The 17,797-nt window shown below is 40.9% G+C and overlaps 1 protein-coding gene across 4 annotated transcripts in view; it reads right to left on the bottom strand.

Annotated features, from left to right (window-relative positions):
* LOC114644861 (zinc finger protein ZFP2-like) overlaps positions 1 to 17,797 on the bottom strand; it is a 64,686-nt gene that overhangs the window by 19,343 nt on the left and 27,546 nt on the right. Inside the window, exon 5 of one of the 4 annotated variants that reach the window (XR_007935830.1) lies at positions 3,495 to 3,547. The exons of 2 other annotated variants lie outside the window; for them this stretch is intronic. The gene's annotated coding sequence lies outside the window, so the exon portion shown is untranslated. Of the gene's footprint in view, positions 1 to 3,494; positions 3,590 to 17,797 lie in introns of those variants that run through there. One more of the 4 variants, XM_051931803.1, reaches the window with a different exon arrangement.

The following is a 17,797-nucleotide window of genomic DNA, read 5'->3' as shown; positions in this document are numbered from 1 at the left end:
AAAAAGAATAGATGGAAACTGCACGCTTCTCTGGTTTGCAAAATTAATTAAAGCAAGAAACAAATTATGGGGGCCATTGAGATAAATTTTCTTTTAAGATCAGACTGTATTGTTGTTTGTTAGCCAATTCTTTTCAGATGCCATTATGTGAACTAAGCTCTAATCGCTAAAACATTTTCTTTTTTTGGCACCCCTTAAAGAACTCTAAAATTTGTCTCTGCAGTCGTTATGATACATTAGGCTCTCTTTCTCATCTTCTTGTGATAATGCAGTTGCTGACTAAGGCTTGTCTCTCCTATGTACACTTACAACTGAAAAACATGAACCAATTAATCAATTCTGTCTTTCCCAGGAAGGCAATGCAAGCCTGTTCCAACATAAATCTACTTTTTTATTATATATTAATCTATTTTTATTTTTTGTTCTTTTAGGCTCTGAATTATCTTGTGTTCACATAAACAATATGGAGACTGAACTGACATATAGGACATAAAAAAGTAATACATATTCTGCCCTAAGAAATAAAACTACAGATACTTGTCATTTTAGTGACCATTTCACTAGCATGCAAAGTACTGGTAAACTAAGCTTGCATCTGAGTGAAAGGGCTTGGACATAACTTGCAATAAGAAAGAAAAAAGGCTCCTGTTGCATAACAGGCAAAGATATAATATCAATAACTGCCCACTAACTTCCCCGTATGGTCTCCACTTACTACACATAAACCTAACATTTAACTACCAAAATGTTTACAAGTTAGGAAGGTATACACCATAGTCACAGGTACTGTACAAACAATAGGTACTTTGATGGTAGGTCTAACACAGTAATTAATTTGGAAGGTTATGCTATTTTGTTGATGTAATCTTGTGCTCCCCTAAAATCATGAATCATCAATATATATAATTCACTAAGCCGCCGACAAGTAAGACACCTATGGCGTATGCAGGACGGAGCCACGCCCACCAACTCTAAGACCATTGGATACGACAACAACTCACACAGCCACGCCCACCAACTCGGACACGATGACTCGGAAAACACGGCGTCATTTATGTTCGTCTGTGCTAGAGTCCACATGCACCTCTGAGCCACGTTGACTGTTCATAGAGGCATGTTTCTCGCGGATGTGAATCGCTGTATGCAGCGTCTAAAACAGTTTGCGAGGGGTATCCCATGGGATCCTTAAAACAATCCTTTAAAACTGAGGTTAAAACACAATGAAGGAAGCAGTCTTTAAAAACCAATAAGCCCTGTGCCTCTTTTTCATTAGCGTCTCACCTGCTTCACCGATGCAGGCCCTGCAACAGTCGAGACGCTCTCTCAGCAGCTGACCTTCTCTGTGCCTGACTCCACTACTGTCAGTCGCCTGATTAAAAATGGCCTTTTGAAGGGGAGCTATGGACCCGCTATACCACAGGAACACATTGCCTTCGAGCCTGCTCTCGCTCACTCTAACGTACCGGCTTTCTCTCTCTCCTCACTCACTCACACACCGCACAGGGGAGAAACGCCCACAGCACGACTCCACCCGGAAACCGTTTCAGCCAAACTTCCACGCCCCTCACTATGCTGTGAGCGTGGTGATTATTTATTTAAAAATGGCCTTTTGAAGGGGAGCTGTTGACCCGCTATACCACAGGATCACCTGTGACATTGCCTTCACATTGTTTTCCTTTTATTTCTGATCCCGTCGAGCAGATCAGACACCCAGGCAAACAACACTGAATAATCAATAGCTGCAACTACTTTTCCCACCCCAACTCCTCACCTGAGTCGGTTTCGTCTGTGTTCAGCAGTGTTTCCCCAAACTCGGTCCTGGTGAACCCCTGTGGCTGCAGGGTTTTGTTCCAACCAGATTCCTAATCATTAATGCCGGTGAAACTCATCCGGGATAAGTCGGTTTTTCAAACGCAGCCGTGTAGCATATTAGTCTACCTGGATGTAATAATCCGAGATGAATGCGCGCCCCTGTGCTGATTGAAAAGCCAATGTATATTGAGTCTAGAAAACATGATCAGCAAGTCTTTGATAGGCTGCAACAAAATGATAAAAGAACAGGCGCATTTTTTTCACACAAGCTGTGTGTGTGGGTGGGTGGGTGTTAGTTAGTTAGTTAATTAGTTGCTCGAAGGATTTCAAGATTTAATATGCACAAGCGGTAACACTGCAAAAGCAGCCCAAACCAGAAAAGACGGCTGGCAAAAAGTGGCCGACAAATTAAACACGTGTGCATTGTAGTTACTGAAAGCAGCGTTACGGATTTTGCAAATGTTCATTTTTTTCCCTTTGCTTAAAAAACATTAAAAAAGCGGCGTGATTATGCGGCGTATACTATGCCGTGGGTTGGTATGCAGCGTGCAAAACAGTTTGTTTGTCGCGGATAATTTGCCTTTTACTTTTACACGAAGACAATTTCCTGTTAGATTAGCCTTTGCGATGACAATTAATAAGGTACAGGGCCAAAGTTTCAAAAAGATATGCATGTATCTGCCAAAACCAGTTTTCAGTCACATACAGTTGTATGTTGCTCTCTCCAGAGTTCCATATTTTCATTCACTTACTGTTGTGTCCTCAGACCCACCCCTTTTAGACAACTGTGTCTTTCCGGAACTGTTCAGCCATCAATAAATGATTATGCGGCGTATGCCTGCAGGAACACGTGCGAGCGAGCAACACACATACACACATATAGGCGCGCGCGCGAGAGAGAGAGAGCACTGGACGCATAAGAATAATAATACTTCATTACATTGATATACCGGTGTTTTCAGTATTCAAAGCGCTATTCACACAGGGAGGAACCGGGAAGTGAACCCAAAATCTTCCACAGTCTCCTTACTGCAAAGCAGCAACACTACCACTGCGCTACAAGGCAATTAAAGAAAGCACTGGGCTCGATTTTGTTTTCACTTCTGTTTACAGCGATCGGGTCGTAGATAGCATTATTGCAATGTTACTTTTCTTGGTGCCTTATTACATTACGGATGTTTCACATGTTCATTTTTTTCCCTGTGCTTTAAAGACATTAAAAAAGTGTTTCTCAACTGTGACTCCGGAACAACTCAGTACACAAGCTATATTAAGCGTCAACAACGAAGACTCGCTACACCTTAATGAACAAGTGCTGAAACTTATCCCTACCGACGAAGTAACTTTCACCAGCGTGGCCTCTATCGTCACAGATGATCTCGCTTTCAGTCACGGACAATTGTATGTTGCTCTCTCCAGAGGTCCATCTTTTCATTCACTCACAGTGGTATCCACAAACCCACCCCATTTGGACAACTGTGTCGTTCAGGAAGTGTTCACCCATCAATACATAATTATGCGGCGTATGCTACGCCGTGGGTTGGCTAGTGTAACATAATGCTCAATGATTTCTTATACCACTTTGAGTATGGATCACTTATCACACATTCACATCTTCTCTACTACACATAATAGTCTGAGAAGATGCTGCTTATAAAAAAAACACTATAATATTGTAGTACCAATATTTGAGATGAGTGGTTGGTTTTGTCACCAATATATAGTATGTGGTAAACTGTCAGCTGAGATAATGCATAATGAACCATCTGTTTAAAAGCTACAACGGACTTAGCAGGCTCAAGTCACTTAGGCTTTACCAATGAATTCTATTTTACTTTCACAGTGGCCAGTGCTACAAGGCCCCTGATGTGAATTCTCTGATGTTTTTTTCAGAGCATCAAGTCTTCTGAATCGTTTGCAATAGGAACTGCAATGATAATGGAACGGGGTCACTCCTGTATGAATACGTTGATGAAACTTGAGGTCGCTCAGTCGACTGAATTTTTTACCACAGTCAGTGCATATGTATGGGCTCTGCCCAGAATACATAAGTTGGTGTTGTTCAAATATGCCCAAGAGTCTGAAATTCTTACCACTATTTAACACAGTAATAAGGCGTGTTGACACTGTGAACCTGTTGGTGTCTCTTCAGCTTTCCCGACTTCCAAAACCTTCGTTCATATACATTGCAGTGATATGATGTCCCCCATGTGAATTAGTAGATGTACTTTAAGGGTGCTGGTTCAAATGAATCGCTTACCACACTGATTACAATGACACACACTCAATGCCGTTTTGTTGGATTTTGGCTCCCTAATTTCTTCTTTCTTGCTGTTCTCAGTACTTGCATTCAAACTTGGATCTTCAGATAGGAACTGTTGCTGAAGACTTTCAGCAGATATAAACATTTCCCCATACCCATGCTGGGACTTGGAGAGTTCTTTAGAGTGGCTGAGCAGGTGTTTCCTTAGTTTGCCAGATTCTCTGAACATCTTTCCACAATCCAAGCACTGGAAAGGATTTTCTCCAGAGTGTATTAACTGATGGGTCTTGAGAGTGCTGACCTGGGTAAAGCTCTTTCCACAGTCACTGCAGTGATGTAATACTTTCAGATTGGAATGCCCTCCAAACAAGCATCACTATTCATGGTGACTGTGCCCTTGAGTTAACAAAAGAGTGTTTTTCTTCTTCTAGACAAAAGAGAGGAAAAATGCAATGACAATTACTTGTTTTTTCGTGTGGTGACCCTACTTCCCCTTTTATATTTTTTATTGTGTAGACCTTAAGAAAATGTCTAAAATCCCACACACTTACAACTCTGTGGTCAGGTACTTCAGCACTCCCTTCCCCCCTTCCCTTCTGCATCTGTAAGCTCAGGCAGTTAGACAGAGTAAAAGAGCAGGCAGGAGTTAAGTTATACATTTAATTCTGCATTATTGATAATATGCACAAAATATTAAAGAAACAGAATACAATGTGAATATTGGTAAACCATACCCTTACAGCATAAGTAGCAGTGTGTCTTGCATCCATAGGAGGCTCTCGGCTTATCTTCAGTCTAGCTTGCTTTGCTACCACAGGGCCGTGTATGATTGCCAAGTTAGAGGTGCCTTCATCATGGACTTCTCGTCATGGCCAGATGGTGAGAGAGAGGTAAACACAAGGCGACCAACTTTATACCATTCTTACCACGAAACACAAACCAAAGATCAATAATGGTACAGAATTGCCTCTGATTCAAAAACAATCAAAAATAGCCGTGCTTCAGACCAATACAATTATTTTACCTGGCCCTTCCTGGGCCAGTTGCCAATGAAGGTGCTCAGGTACAACTCATCCACAAGTTACTTTGTTTAGTCAGTTTTTGACCTTCCTGCGGGGGACGGCATACAAGCTCTGAGTCCAAACACAATCACCTTGCCAAGCAGTTTGATACATGCGCCACACAACAATATAAATTTCACAACCTGAATCAGTTGGGGGTTTGGCTTGAGGAGGCTGATTGATTTGTTAGTTAATATCAAAGCACCGCTGTTCTCACCAATGAAGTAAAACATGCCTCTAATATTACATTTGCTTTGTCGAGCTTACAAATAAAGACATACAAAATATTTATCAACTGACATGCTAGAAATCACTCCACCACAGTACTTACAACAGAAGATATTCTTTATCAGCAACATGAATTTAAAAAAGCCATGTAATAGGGTTGCATAATACAAATGTGTTTATATAAAATTAGTTTAATCTTTCCTGGGATTTTATAAGTGAAGACTGAAAAAGGGCTGTCACCTCAAAGAGACTGGAGATAGGTTGAGTTCAAGGTTAATAAGAATTCACATTTTCCATGTTTCTAGGATGTCCTGGTTTTCTCCCATATTATGACAAATTGGGGTACCTTTCCATAGTTATATGGAGGTCCCTGCCTGTTAACCAGGTTCCACAAAAGGGGACTCCCACATTAAATGAAAAAACTCCATACATATATATACAATAATAAAAACAATAATAAAATAGTAATAATAGAGGTTAATGATGTTGTCACAAAAAGCATGATGAGACATGAAAAGGTTTGGGGCAGCAACCCATATATCAGCGTTTCTCAACCTTTAAGTATTTGCGACCCGAGTTTTCATAACAGTTTTAATCGTGCCCCCCCTAACGTTTTTTTGAAAGGAGCCCACTAATACCAATTTGTTCTTTTTTAATCAATGATATATCATAGATGCATATTTTATTATACCTTAACTTTTATCAACATTTATCTAACTCTATATTTATTTTTCTAGTATCAGAATGTAGTTTAAGTTAATTTGTTTTGGTTTCAATAGATGTATTTTTCATATTGTTGATTCTTGTTTTCTTTTTTTCACATCTTCACGCCCCCCTTTTTGTTACTTCGCGCCCCCCAAGGGGGTCCGCCCCACAGATTGAGAACCACTGGCGTATATTATATCCTGGCTGCAAAGAGGTAAATTAGTCAGAGTTCGTTATTCATGTGAGCCCAAAACAGAACTGAATTGCTGACTTAAAATAGTGGCTTTTAAATACAAGCAGATGAAGTGATGTCATCAGGGCCCGAACTGGAAGTGACATCATCGGCAGCGCTAGAACTTGAAGTGACGTCGTCGGTGGCACCAGAACCGGGCGGGATTTCCTGAGAATGGTTTGTAAGGGATTGAGAGAGACAATTAGTGTGCTTCGCCGCCCCCTGGTCAGGCATGGAATTACAATTATTCAGGCCCTTTAGTTGTCTCCTTATCACACGTGTGTGACAATATACAGTATATTAATCTTGAGAATACAACAGATCTAGTAACTGCCACACGGTCCACTGAGGCTCACGTGATCGTTCTTACCTTAGTCCTGTCGACTGTTCAGTTCAGTTGTTTTGGGGGCACCAAAATCTTTTAAGTGTCTGGGGCCTCTAAAGGTCTTAATCAGGCCCTGGGTAGCACAGAATGACCACACACTCAAAATGAAAAGTGTTCTGTGGGTCGAGCGAGTGTGGCACTGGTGATTTGAAGATATAGCTGGTAAGATAATAAGAACCCTAATTTGCCAAGGTAGTTGACTCTTAAAGTTTTGCAAATAACTACCAAGCAGTTCACTTCTGTGCATATTCAGACACCTCATGTACTGTATAGCCATTTTTAACTGCATTTCTTTAACTCCTCAGCAGCACACCTTCACCCATTTTGACTTTAATTACCCTACATATTCTTGCAGAAACAGTACAGTCAATGTCTTCAAAGACTACCTTGTACTGTGCCCATGCAAAATGCTCATGTCTAGCTGTGTTGTCATTCATTTACTCATTACGGATCAGCTTCATCTGATGCAGTGTTAAAGAACACAGAAATATTTTGTTACAGTTGGAATCAGCCCTATGTGGGAGAAACATCCATCTGCTGGTACACGGGCCAGTACTGAGGCACATTCATTGATCTAACTAACCTACATTTTTGGCATTAAGGAGAAAATCGGAGTATGGACGATAGCTACTATACAATTACAGAGAGCCAACTGTGAAAGGACCAAGTAACAGTCCTCAGAGCTTTGAGGTATTTATTACATAGAACAACGCACAACTTACTCTTAATATGAGACCCATATTTTTGATTTCATATGCTTGTGCTGTCATTCTGATTGTGCACTGTACTATCTTTCTATTGTTATAAACAGGCAACACCATATTTAACATTCCTTGCACTTTAATCTTGATTAGTTTTGTGAAGTTCTTGTGATTGTGCTATTTGGATACATTGCTCATGGACTTGAACTCGTACTTCTAAAAATACATTGATGCCATGTGGAGCAGCGATGTTTGTCCGATGTCTATGATCACCTTAACTGCACAGTGGATAGATGAGAATTTCGCTCTCCAGCGGGTAATGCTGCATGCAAAGCAGTTTTGTGGCTCCCATTACAGGCCACGCAATAGTAGATGCATTTCAGTAAATTTTTGGTACTTGGGCCATTCCAAAACGTTATGTGCACATTGTGGTCCGCAACAATGCCAAAATTATGATAAAAGACACTGATGAAGCGGGAGTCCCAGGCTTTTCCTGTGTTGCTCATACACTCCGGCTGCACAGTGAAGGGTTACAGATGTGGTGACAGTCGGGTGTAAAATACTTGGACATTTTAAGCATCCCGCCTTAGAGGACTCCCGTACTCCCGCTTAGAGGACAATCAGCATCGCCATTCTACTGGACCCAAGGTATCCCCATTTAATAGGCTATGTGATGCATTTAAGTTAAAAACAGCACGTATAGAAGTACCACTGTTTGTTTTTTTCTAGTTTGCATACTCTATTTTTAAATGGAGAACCAAATGGTTAATGCTAAGATGGCTTACTAAAAAAAAAAAAAAAAAAAAAACGAAGTTCACTATGTAAACTACGTTAACATATTTTACAGGTATTTTATTAATTTGGAAACGTTTCATTACCTTCTATGCTTTTTGTAATTGAAGAGTTTGTGTCGGACACTAAATGCCCTGTTGTCAATTTGCGTTTTAATCAATGAAAGGAAATGCTCAAAGGTCATATACATAGTAATATTGGCGGATCATAAATGTGTTTTTTATAGATGTGAAGAGTATGTTTTTTTTCAGATCGAATAGAATCTGTGATGTGCTTCATCATTGCTTCATTATGTGAAGTATTATTAGTGTAGATTATGTTATTTACTGTAGAACACTGCAAACGAGTACAGAACATAAAAGTTACATGTTTTGTTTTATTGGTTACTAGGGGGCTTGCTTAGCTTGCCAACGCCTCCAGTCCCCCCCATGCTTACACTACACACCAGCCACTTTGCGTCTCTGCTGCTCACGTTGTGAAAAGGGGTGCACCCCAAGGAGACGTGGTTGCTCCTCCGAAACCCCCTCTTAAACAGTGATACAATGGGAAACAAATAACAGTTTTTATTTTACCTCCTCTTTGCTCGATCAGCTGCTGGCTTGCTGCTGCTGCAGTGCTGCGTGATCTGCATCTTGTGCGGCGCACTTCTATCATATCACCTATGTCCATATATTCGCTCTCTTTTCGCTTTTGCCTTTTCCTTAATATCGCATTGAATTTTGATTCCGTGTTTGGAATTACATCATGACAATGCAACGTATAACTGCCCGTGAGTGAATATCGTTTCTTTCTCTCTACAAGAAATGTGTCTGACAATATCTCGCGGGACATGAAAGTGTCTCTCTGAGAAAATCACGTCTCGTCTCCTTCTAAGAATTTTTTTTTAAAACAGAGAGATGTGTATCTACATCAACTAGGGGGCTCCGCCCCCTGCTCGCTTCGCTCGCCAACCCCTGGCGTTGGGGCATGACAAAGAGTGAGATGTATGAATTAGATATAGAATAGTGTGCAGGTGTGGATGATGCATATAGAAAGCAAAAAATACAGTGTTTGGCACAGAGTAATGGTTTATTGGAATATTTCTTTGTACACCACATTAGTAGTAAAGATGGTGTCCTGTCCTTGAATGAGTCTTCCTTGGCATGGAGCATTTATAACTTTAACTTTAACGTCAGATGAACGTCAAACACGTGAGAAGGCAACATAAAGTTGTCCATGTCCAAAAACGGGCTCAGAGAGGTAGATGCCAACCTTGTCCATGGTTTGTCCTTGTGATTTGTTGATGGTCATGGCAAATGCAGGTTTAATGGGGAACTGTCGGCGTTTCAATGTAAAAGGTAATTCTAGGTCAGAACTCGTAAGGTCAATTCTAGGAATTAGAACAGTATTGTTAGCATGTGATCCTGTAAGAACTGTTGCTTGAATAACATTGTGTGTCATGGTGTTGACGACTAAACGTGTGCCATTGCATAAACCCTGTTTAGTGTTAAGGTTTCTTAATAGCATCGGCTGGGTTAATAGTGTTCAAATATTTTAAGGGGAAATTCAGATGTTCATTGTCGTCATCAGAGTCAACTTTGTCAGAGCTTAGAAAGAGCCGTGCCTCTCCAGGAAGTAATGAAATGACCTGGTTATTAATGTGATCAACATTAATATTTTTTGGACATAATATAGTGAGTTGTGTTAAAAGGGGCATTTGGTCTAATGAGACCACTGTTCCAAATATCTCCGTAAGTAAGTCGTCGCAGATGAAGGGTTGAGGAATTGTAATAATATCTGGGTGAAGTCCATCTGTATTGGTGAGTGTATAATGTTCTAGTTGTAATAACCAATTGTTATATTCGGGATCTGGAAATCGCATGTTTTGTACCAAGTGTATCTTTAGAAAGCAAAGCCAATTGTTCGCGTAACATTTTGTGTTCCGCGGTTTTAGAAGCGCGCCAAGGTGAATTTTTTTGTTTGATGCGGGTTCGTGTTTGTGGTCCCGTTACTCGAGCCGTCTAGTTTTGTATCCGTGATCGTGAATTGATGACTTGTTTGATCTTTATCGTTAGGAATATGGAGAAGTAATAAGTAGGATCGAACTCACTGTTAATATGCGGACTGTTCGTTTCTTCGTATTCACCAATCAGGTCTCGTGCCTGTATATGTATCGTAGTTCGGTCTCGTGTTGTTTATATGACGTCATCGCGTATTTTAAGGTGGACTGAATAATAGCTGAGCGCATGGCATGTGGAGCAATAGGTAAGCACTGTCTAAAATCTATTCCTAATAAAAGTACCTTTACTCCAAAGGGAATATTATTATTCATCAACGCAATGTCATTATTGTCCGCGTATTTTAAGGTGGACTGAACAATAGCTGAGCGCATTGTAAGTGGAGTAATAGTTAAGCACTGTCTAAAATCTCCTCCTAATAAAAGAACCTTTCCCGCAAAGGGAATATTATTATTCATCAACGTTTGTAGAAGTTTATCAATGGTGTTGAGTAAGTGACTGGATGCCATTGTACATTCATCTATAATTAATAGTGTGGCAAGACGGATGTCACGTGCATTGTTACTGTGCATTGTCATAGTGGATACCGATGTCTCTGTGATTGGGACCGGTATTTGGAATAAGGAGTGACATGTGTTTTTGGAGCCGAGACATTTTTTCTTCCGCGGTTTCAGAAGCGCTTTGTAGGTGCCGACGTGATTTGTGCATATTTGCGTTCTTGATTTGTTTCAGGGTGCACTGTTCCAATGCGATGTAATATTTGTCCACATACGCGAAAGCGGTATGGGTCATTGCCTTTTGGTGACCTGATATTTACTCCGGTAGATGCAAAATCAAATGAACTATTGTAGGATGTAATGCAGATGCGCCGCCGTGTATTTTGTTGTTTCATGCGGGTTCGTGTGTTTGGTCCTGTTATCCGAGCCGAATCGTTTTGTACCCGTGAGCGTGTATTCATGACTTGTTTGTTCCTCAGCATGCGAAATATGGATAAGTAATAAGGAGGATCGCACTCACTGTTAATATGGAGCCTTTTCTGCAGTTGAACGGTTAATAGTGCTTTATTGTAAGGAGATCCACCTATGCTGCCTAGTGTGAAGGTGTTGAGATGACGTATGTTTAATATGGACGGTTCCTTTAGAAATGGGGCTTTGGGTGTCACTTCTTATTGATGTTAGTGTGTTTGTGGGTCTGATTCGTCGTTGTTGTGAATGTTTCGTGTGCCATGTCTCATCTCTAATGGGCCTGGTGTGGCGGTCACGGCTTCTTTTTTTTGGTGCGTTAGGAGCTTGTTAAATCCTCCTGTTTGTGTGGGTCCCGTTTCGTGTGCAATGGGATTCGTGCGGCGCTGTGTGCTTTTTCGGTATCTGTGCGTCGGGGGAGGATTGGTGGGGCGCGAGCGTCTTCTTTTTTTTTGTGTGCCAGGGGCTTGTTGAATCCTCCTCTTGTGGGGGGGGGGGGGGGGGGCTTGCAGGTGGGCGCGAGCGGCTTCTTTTTTTTTGTGTGCTAGTTTCGTGTGCAATGGCTTTCGTGCGGCGCTGTGCGTCACCTGCGTTTGACTCCTTTTTTCTGTGCTCACTCCTTTTTTCTGTGGTCGCGGCCGCCTCTCGCGGAGCCTCATTTCTTGGGGCGCCTGCGCAGTACGTCTTTTTGCAGCTACGGCCCATGGCCGGATGTCCCTGCGTCCATCCGGTTTAGCATTCTCGGTTAGTAATATGGATATCGACGACTCTGCATTCAAATTGATTATTTTACTGGAGCAATTCTATTTTTGCTTTTGTCTAGGAAAGATAATAATAATAATACATTTTATTTATATAGCGCCTTTCCCATGCTCAAGGCACTTCATATTTCTATCCTAATTCATTATTTTAATGTTCCATATACTCCATATATCTCATTCTCACTCAGAAAGATGCATATTCTATTGAAACTGAATGTGACAGATTTTCACAAATTTGTGTCCTGAACATGAATATGCATAAATAAATTGGAAGTATTTATTATTAATTCCTTCTCTGGGGTGGCTAATAAATCCTTAATTGTGAAAATTTCTTAAAATAAATATGTAGCATTTTGGAACAATCTCTTCAAGTACTTACATAAAATGTCTAAGTATGAAACGAGAAACAAGCTTATAGGTGAACATGCAGAGATACTTCTGTTCATCAAATGGGATCTGCTACTTACTTTCCCAAAAGACTCGTAGACCTGTCCAGTAGCAGGCCTTCCCTCAGTGATTTCTGACCTGTTTACCTTTATGCCACTGAGATAGCTATCTTAAAAAATGGGATAGTAGTAAGAGAAATGTTCTTGTCACGTTTAGCCAAATTCCTGTGTTTTACTATTGCATCCCATGCTGAAAGACCTGAAACAATGTTGGCTTGGCTTACATTAATTGTATGTAATTTTTGATTTGTCTGTGAAATTCCAGCCATTTTAAAATTGTGTTGTAATGTACCTTATTTTGAGTTATTTGTTCATTTTTTTTAAATTATTTTATTCCAAATTATGAGTCTTATATTTGACATTAACAGTGAAGTTGGCAGTTCATGGACATAAACAAATACCATCGTCCAACCTAATTACAGCCTCGCTTGGTATCAGAGAATACTAGAAAAAGTATTGGTAGTCATACCTTGTCTGAGAAAAATATGGTATTGTTACATCCCTAAATATTTATTCATTATTATTCTATCTAAATTTAATGTGTTTTTTCTTTGCTTGTAACTACTTCTTTGACATCGTGTAAAGCATTCTGAGCTATACCCTTTGTCACTGATGTTGTTTCTTGTTGCACAGATGTCTTCCTTCAGTAGTTGATAAGAGAAAAAAAAATGTCCTAAGTTGGCAAGGTAGGCGAGTGTAAAAATAAATGCAGTTTTACAATTAAGTACTGAGAAGTTTATGAGATACCATCAACTGACCACTTTCCCAGCATTATAAAGATAACACTTCCGTGAAAGCCCTTTGGAATTACCTGGCTCTTAATATGAATTACAGTAATCCCTCCTCCATCGCGGGGGTTGCGTTCCAGAGCCACCCGCGAAATAGGAAAATCCGCGAAGTAGAAACCATATGTTTATATGATTATTTTTATATTGTCATGCTTGGGTCACAGATTTGCGCAGAAACACAGGAGGTTGTAGAGAGACGGGAACGTTATTCAAACACTGCAAACAAACATTTGTCTCTTTTTCAAAAGTTTAAACTGTGCTCCATGACAAGACAGAGATGACAGTTCTGTCTCACAATTAAAAGAATGCAAACATATCTTCCTTTTCAAAGGAGTGCAAAGCAAGCAGTCAAAAAAAAAATCAATAGGGTTTTTTGGCTTTTAAGTATGCGAAGCACCGCCGGTACAAAGCTGTTGAAGGCGGCAGCTCACACCCCCTCTGTCAGGAGCAGGAAGAGACAGAGAGAGAGCCACAGAAAAACAAAGTCAAAAATCAATACGTGCCCTTTGAGCTTTTAAGTACGCGAAGCACTGTGCAGCATGTCCTTCAGGAAGCAGCTGCACACAGCCCTCCTGCTCACACCCCCCTACGTCAGCGCAAGAGAGAGAGAGAGAGAGAGAGAGAGGGAGAGAGAGAGAGAGAGTAAGCTGGGTAGCTTCTCAGCCATCTGCCAATAGCGTCCCTTGTATGAAATCAGCTGGGCAAACCAACTGAGGAAGCATGTGCCAGAAATTAAAAGACCCATTGTCCGCAGAAACCCGCGAAGCAGCGAAAAATCCGCGATATATATTTAAATATGCTTACATATAAAATCCGCGATGGAGTGAAGCCGCGAAAGGCGAAGCGCGATATAGCGAGGGATCACTGTACTCTTAAAATGTGATCAACTCTTAGTAAACTAGGGGGCTCCGCCCCCTGCTCGCTTCACTCGCCCACCCCCGGGTTTGGTTTACCGGATATACAATTTAAAGACATTGTTATTTTCATGGGAATTGTTACATATGCATTATTTTCACTTTTATTTTAAAACTTTTTAAAAACAATACTTGTCCTTTATGTTTGGCCCCGTGAATGGTTATCTGTCTTTCTTGCAGGACGTATAACGCTGCTCACATTGTGAAGGGGGTGTGGCTGAACATACGCCAAGGAAATGCCATCGGATCATCTGCTGTCTTTCTGCTGCTCGTCTCGCTGCGTGTTCTGCTTGTCTCGCTGCCCGCTCATTTCAAAGCCTCTACAGCAGCTGTTCTTTTGCCACTTTGTATCTCTGCCGCTCGCATTGTTAAGTGGGGGGTGGGATGGGGTGGTGTTTGGGTGGCTGAACACACGCTAAGGAGAAGTGGTCGGATCATCTGCTGGCTTTCTGCTGCTGGTGAGCTGCATGTTTTGCTTATCACTTGTCGTTGTTTTAAGAGCTGGGAGCACATGAAGCGTTTCTGCCAAAAGCAACCCAACAACTGCTAGGTTAGATGTCTGTGGACTTGTTTTAAATGATGTCTCACTGCCTTGTCTTGCGCAACGTTGTAAAAACAATACTTGTCCTTTATTTCCGGCCCCAGGCGTGGTTAAATCTCTCTCACACAGGACATATAACGCTGCTCGCATTGTGAAGGGGGGGAGCGGCTGAATGCATGCTAAGGAGATGCCGTCGGATCATCTGCTGTTGTGTTGACCGTCGATCATTTTAAAGCCTGTACAGCAGCTGTCCTTTTGCCACTTCGCATCTCTTCTGCTCGCGTTTGGGGGTTCAGGGTGGCTGAATGCACACAAGGAGAAGCGGTCGGATCATCTGCTGGGTTTCTGCTGCTGGCGAGCTGCGTGTTTTGCTTGTCGTTTTTTTAAGGGCTGGGAGCAAGTTAATGTGTCTCTCGCGGGACTTCAAATTGTCTTTCCGAGAAGATCACGTCTCGTCTCCCTCCCAAAGATTTGTTTTTATAATAGAGTGACAATTTTGTCTTACTGTGGATTTATGGATTCCCAGTTGTTAAGAAATGCTTATGTAGACTTTTTCAGCTTTATTTTTCACTACAAATTTTCTTCTAAGGATTGAGTCATGGTTTAAGTCTAGCATTTCTTTCTTGAGAAGACTGGACTCTTGTCATTAACCAAACTTTGTGTGCCTTTTTAAACCAACACTCGGCTTCAATTTCACTTTACTAATTGAACAACCAGCTCCAGTTAGCTTTGGTCAAAATCTTCAGGTCTAGAGGCTCATGCCATTTATGGAGCCTGGTTTGTGAATGTTGAGAAAATGTACTCAACATTTAGAAAAAGAAGTAAAATTATATATTATTAGTTTAAGCAGTGTGTTTTCCTATAAGAATGATGTAACTCAAGATCAGACCACATTATCTATCACAAGTAAATAATACAGAAAATTCCAAAGAGGTGAAACGCTTGTTCTATCAAGGGAAAATTACCATTGCAGCATATTATCTAACAATCTGAAGATTGTCACGGTGTGACAAGAACTTGCATGATCACGTCAATTTTTAAACATGGTTATCTGCAGTAAAAATGAGAAGATTCAACAGAGTAAAACAAATTAGTAATAGTTGGAATGCTAACCGGCACTAGAAGTATTTTGAATTCAATTCTGAATAGTCTTTCCTTAACAGCATCAAAATGCTCTTCTGCACCAACTTATTAATGTGGGGACTTCAGAACAAAGTCAGTGATTTTGTTTTATTTTACTAAAAAAATACAGGCTGTTGTCTGCACACAAGGACAAGCAAAAATAGAATCAAGTTCAATTCACCTGTCTAAGCATGTTGAGAAAAAAAGACAATGCAATTTGCATTCTACATCTTAACAGTATATAAAAATACAGTAATACAGTGAGGCAAAAAAGTATTTAGTCAGCCACCAATTGTGCAAGTTCTCCCACTTAAAAAGATGAGAGAGGCCTGTAATTTTCATCATAGGTATACCTCAACTATGAGAGACAAAATGAGAAAAAAAAATCCAGAAGATCACATTGTCTGATTTTTGAAGAATTTATTTGCAAATTATGGTGGAAAAAAAGTATTTGGTCAATAACAAAAGTTCATCTCAATACTCTGTTATATACCCTTTGTTGGCAATGACAGAGGTCAAACGTTTTCTGTAAGTCTTCACAAGGTTTTCACACACTGTTGCTGGTATTTTGGCCCATTCCTCCATGCAGATCTCCTCTAAAGCAGTGATGTTTTGGGGCTGTCACTGGGCAACACGGACTTTCAACTCCCTCCAAAGATTTTCTGTGGGGTTGAGATCTGGAGACTGGCTAGGCCACTCCAGGACCTTGAAATGCTTCTTACAAAGCCTCTCCTTCGTTACCCGGGTGGTGTGTTTGGGATCATTGTCATGCTGAAAGACCCAGCCACGTTTCATCTTCAATGCCCTTGCTGATGGAAGGAGGTTTTCACTCAAAATCTGACGATACATGGCCCCATTCATTCTTTCCTTTACACGGATCAGTCGTCCTGGTCCCTTTGCAGAAAAACAGCCCCATAGCATGATGTTTCCACCCCCATGCTTTACAGTAGGTATGGTGTTCTTTGGATGCAACTCAGCATTCTTTCTCCTCCAAACACGACGAGTAGAGTTTTTTTCATCTGACCATATGACATTCTCCCAATCCTCTTCTGGATCATCCAAATGCTCTCTAGCAAACTTCAGACGGGCCTGCACATGTACTGGCTTAAGCAGGGGGACACGTCTAGCACTGCAGGATTTGAGTCCCTGGCAGCGTAGTGTGTTACTGATGGTAGCCTTTGTTACTCTGGTCCCAGCTCTCTGCAGGTCATTCACTAGGTCCCCCCGTGTGGTTCTGGGATTTTTGCTCACCGTTCTTGTGATCATTTTGACCCCACGGGGTGAGATCTTGCGTGGAGCCCCAAATCGAGGGAGATTATCAGTGGTCTTGTATGTCTTCCATTTTCTAATAATTGCTCCCACAGTTGATTTCTTCACACCAAGCTGCTTACCTATTGCAGATTCAGTCTTCCCAGCCTGGTGCAGGTCTACAATTTTGTTGCTGGTGTCCTTTGACAGCTCTTTGTTCTTGGCCATAGTGGAGTTTGGAGTGTGACTGTTTGAGGTTGTGGACAGGTGTCTTTTATATTGATAACGAGTTCAAACAGGTGCCATTAATACAGGTAACGAGTGGAGGACGGAGGAGCCTCTTACAGAAGAAGTTACAGGTCTGTGAGAGCCAGAAATCTTGCTTGTTTGGAGGTGACCCAATACTTATTTTCCACCATAATTTGCAAAAAAATTCTTTAAAAATCAGACAATGGAATTTTCTGGATTTTTTTTTCTCATTTTGTCTCTCATAGTTGAGGTATACCTATGATGAAAATTACAGTCCTCTCTCATCTTTTTAAGTGGGAGAACTTGCACAATTGGTGGCTGACTACATACTTTTTTGCCCCACTGTAAGTGGCAGTTTATTAAGATACAGATAAGTTGCGACTATTCAGACAATGGAATTGCAACAAGTGAACTATAGTCACGGTACAGAAATCCAGAATAAAGCCTCCACAATCTAAGTTTAAAAAAAGAAAAAAAAAAAGTACAAAACAAAGCCTTAACCTTACAAGCCGATTCTGGACATTACAAAACAAATGTGTCAAGCAGGGGCCGAGTGCAAATATCTGAATACAATTATTTTTGTTATTTAA

The sequence above is a fragment of the Erpetoichthys calabaricus genome, chromosome 9 (assembly GCF_900747795.2).
Source record: "Erpetoichthys calabaricus chromosome 9, fErpCal1.3, whole genome shotgun sequence".
NCBI lineage: Eukaryota > Metazoa > Chordata > Cladistia > Polypteriformes > Polypteridae > Erpetoichthys > Erpetoichthys calabaricus.
Note: the sequence above shows the minus strand (reverse complement) of the source record. Positions and strands in the feature narration are given on the sequence as shown.